Raw genomic sequence first — 4133 nt, forward strand, 5'->3', positions numbered from 1 at the left:
GTGATTCTCCTGTCTCAGCCTCCTGAGTAGCTGGGATTACAGCTGTGCACCACCACACCTGGCCAATTTTTGTATTTTTAGTAGAGATGTGGTTTCACCATGTTGGTCAGGCTAGTCTCAGACTCCTGACCTCGTGATCCACCCGCCTTGGCCTCCCAAAGTGTTGGGATTATAGGTGTGAGCCACCACACCTGGCCCTCTATTAATAGAAACATTTTTAATAAATAAAACATGTATTAGATATATAATAGCTAACACAAAGGTATCTGAACATAAAATTAAGAAACAGCATATTGAATCCAGGAGTATATTAAAAAACACACAATAAGGCAGCAAAGTGGCCAGGCCCCCCGGGGTGAGGGAACTGGGTCTAGAATGGATACCCTCCTCCTCAGCAAGATCCAGGAGGAGTACCCAGACAGGACCATGAATACATTCAGTGTGGTGCCCTCAACCAAGGCGTCAGACACGGTGGTGGAGGCCTATAACGCCACCCTCTCCATGCACCAGCGTTTAGAAAACACAGACCAGACGAGATCTACTGCATCAATAATGAAGCTCTCTATGACATCTGCTTCAGAGCCCTAAAGTTGCCATGCCCACCTATGGTGACCTGAACCACCTGGTGTCTGCCTCCATGAGTGGGGTCACTACCTGCCTGCACTTCCCAAGTCAGCTCAATTCTGCGGAAGCTGGCAGTGAACACGGTCCTATTCCCCTGCCAGCCCTTCTTCATGCCCAGCTTTGCCCCGCTGACCAGTGGGGGAAGCCAGCAGTCCCGGGCCCTGTCAGTGCACGAGCTCACCTAGCAGATGTTGGATGTCAAGAACATGATGGCAGCCTGCAACCTCCACCATGACCGCTACCTGACAGTGGCCGCCGTGTTTAGGGCTACATGTCCATGAAGGAGGTGGACAAGCAAATGCTAAATGTCTAAAACAAGAACAGCAGCTGCTTTGTTGAGTGGATCTCCAACAATGTGAAAATGGCTGTCTGTGACATCCTGGCCCAGGGGCTAAAAATGTCTGCCACCTTCACTGGCAACATCAGGGCCATCCAAGAGATGTTCATATGTATCTCGGAGCAGTTCATGGCCATGTTTTGGCACACGGCCTTCCTGTACTGGTACACAGGTAAGGGCCTAGATGAGATGGGGTTCACCAAGGCCAAGAGCAACATGAATGACCTGGTGTTCAAATACCAACAGTACCAGGATGCCACGGCCAAGGAGGAGGGCGAGTTCGAGAAGGAGGTGGCCTAGAGTCTCCAGTCACCAGGGAAAGCAGGGAAGTGGTGTGAACTCTGTATTCACTTCCAGCCTGTCCTCTGGTCTGTCCCACTGTGTGTGCACTTGCTGTTTTCCCTCTATGTCCCATGCTGTACAGATACACCACTAAAGCATTTTCATAGTGAAAAAAAATTATTTCCATGTGATCTTTTTTTGCCCAATATACATTTTATCTTCTATAAAATATCTGTGCTGCTGCTGAATACTTCCGTGTGTGGCTGAATCTGTGTATGTCATGAAGAATAATTATCTACAGATCGCAGATATAGGTCTCAGAGTTTAACTGTATATGCATTCCTGCAATTTCTTGATCTTACAAGGATCTGAGTGTTAATCGTGGAGACAGAGGCTATCCCTTATCCTTTAAAACAGATATTGGAAATCCCAGGGCCTAAGCTGTTATACACTAAGGTTAATAAACTTCAATGAACATCTTTTGCTGATCTTCTGAGTTGGAATATTTTCATCTAACCAGCAGGAGGAATGAGGTTCTCCTGTTCAGCAGCTATTTGCAAGATGCTTTCCTTGTGGGCTTGGTCTCCTTGTCCTCACCCTGACCTCATAACCACATCAGTCCCAGCTCATTTCTGAGAAAGCTGGGGCTCTGAGCCCCACTGAGAATAGGTGTCTGGTCTCCGGCAGCAGGGACACAGGGAAGAGGGAGGATTTTGCAGGCCAAGGCTGGGAGAGGCAAAGCTGGGAGTCGCAGGGGGAGACAGAGGTTGCTGGGAATAAGATGATGCCAGAACAGCTCAGGGTTGACCTTGAATTCCCTGCCAAAGTTGACTTGATTCTGAAGACCAAACCTGCAGCTCCAATAAACCAGGTCCATCCTCATTGTTAGTCTCCCAGCATCATAAAAACTAGGGGAGACAGGGTCCCCTGACAGAACCAAGTTAAATTTCCCAGAGCTCTAGGCATTCATTCACCCTGACCCAGAGCCTTCACACATCCAGGGAAAGAAGCATCATTCCTACAGATAATGGACTAAAGGCAGTAGGGCAACGAGGAAGTGCTGGGGAGATAATTCCCTGTGCACACCCGGCCATCTGAGCTCTCCCACGGCAGCTCCGGGGGGCCCTCACTCAGCCTCCATGCTCCTGCTCACACTGCTTGCCCAGCCAGGAGCGGCTTTCCAGCTCCACCCGAATTACACAAACCCCCATGTGACACCTCCCCACTTCAGCCTTCTCTTCCACAGCCTCTTGTTTATTCCCAGGAGATTCGGTCTCTTTCTTTTGCACCCTGGGCCCCTTCAATTGTGCTTCCACTGTTAGTGGTCACAAGCTCTGTGCCCTTTGGTGTGATCTCTCTGCTGGAGGACACAGGACACCCTGCAAGTCAGGGATGGGTCTTATCCCTCACAGAGATGGCCATATGGCCCAGGTTCTAAACACACCTGTAAAACTGGTATTTCTGGCTTCTATAAACAATCTCTGGCTGGGCTGGTGGCTCACACCTGTAATCTTAGCTCTTTGAAAGGCCTAAGTTGGCAGATGGCATGAGTCCAGGAGTTTGAGACCAGCCTGGGCAACATGGTGAAACACGGTCTCTACAAAAAGTTTTAAAAAAAAAAAAAAAGGGAGATGGGTACAGTGGCTCACATCTGTAATCCCAGCATTTTGGGAGGCCATGGTGGGTGGATCACCTCAGGTCAGGAATTTGAGGCCAGCCTGGCCAATATGGTGAAACCCTGTCTCTACTAAAAATCCAAAAATTAGCTGGGTGTGGTGGCGGGCACCTGTAATCTTAGCTACTTGGGAGGCTGAGGCAGAAGAAGCACTTGAACCTGGGAGGCAGAGGTTGCAGTGAGCTGAGATCTGAGATCTCACCACTGCACTCCAGCTTGGATGACAAAGCGGGACTCCATCTCAAAAGAAAAAAATAAGGCCGGGTGCTGTGGCTCATGCATGTAATCCCAACACTTTGGGAGGCCAAGGCGGGCAGATCATGGGATCAATAGATCAAGACTGTCCTGGACAACATGGTGAAACCCCATCTCTACTAAAAATATAAAAAATTAGTTGGGCATGGTGACACATGCCTGTAGTCCCAGCTACTTGTGAGGCTGAGGCAGGAGAATCGCTTGAACCTGGGAGGTGGAGGTTGTAGTGAGCCGAGATGGCACCACTACACACAGCCTAGTGACAGAGTGAGACTCTGTCTCAAAAAAAAAAAAAAAAAAAAAAAAAAAAAAAAAAAAAAAAAAAAAAAAGCAAAACACGGTGGTGCATGACTGTAGTCCCAGCCTCTGGAGGCTGAGGTGGGAGGATCACCTGAACACCAGAGATGGAGGTTGTACTGAGCCAGGATTGCACCACTGCACTCCAGCCTGGGTGACACAGTGAGACTCTGTCCCCATAAACAATAAAAAATCTTCATCTACAAGAGATGCCTTCTGCCAAACTCATGATGAGGAAATAATGCAACCAACTGTGTACTCTCAGAAACTTGAGAAAAGTGACCAGGATCTCCGCCAGTGTTACCCTTGTACTGCAAAGCCCTGCAGTACCATCTGTGACATTTCTTTCTATTGACTCAAAAAAAGAAGAGATGAATTCCTTTTACAAATCGCTTTATGCTGTTCAAATCAACACATCAAGTGGTGCATTTAGAGGTACTGGTCGAGGTCCCAGAGGCCACATGAGTAGAGGAGGTGGCTGAAGTCCCAGGGGACACTCAGGTGAAGGTGTCAGTTGACGTAGCAGGTCAGGTAATTGAAGGAGGTGGCTGAGGCTCTAGAGGAAACCTAGGTGGAGGATGGCTGAGGTTCCAGAAGACATTAAGTGGAGAAGTAGGGTGAGGTCCAAGAGGCCACAAAGCTGAAGGAAGAAGATGAGGTCCC

The 4133-nt window shown here is 48.7% G+C and overlaps 1 pseudogene; it reads left to right on the forward strand.

The window, feature by feature from the left end:
* Positions 1-366: 366 nt before the first annotated feature.
* LOC108302400 lies at positions 367-3825 on the forward strand (annotated as a pseudogene).
* The last annotated feature ends 308 nt before the right edge of the window (positions 3826-4133 follow it).

This window comes from Cebus imitator, unplaced genomic scaffold (genome assembly GCF_001604975.1).
Source record: "Cebus imitator isolate Cc_AM_T3 unplaced genomic scaffold, Cebus_imitator-1.0 Scaffold40, whole genome shotgun sequence".
NCBI classification, from domain to species: Eukaryota; Metazoa; Chordata; class Mammalia; order Primates; family Cebidae; genus Cebus; species Cebus imitator.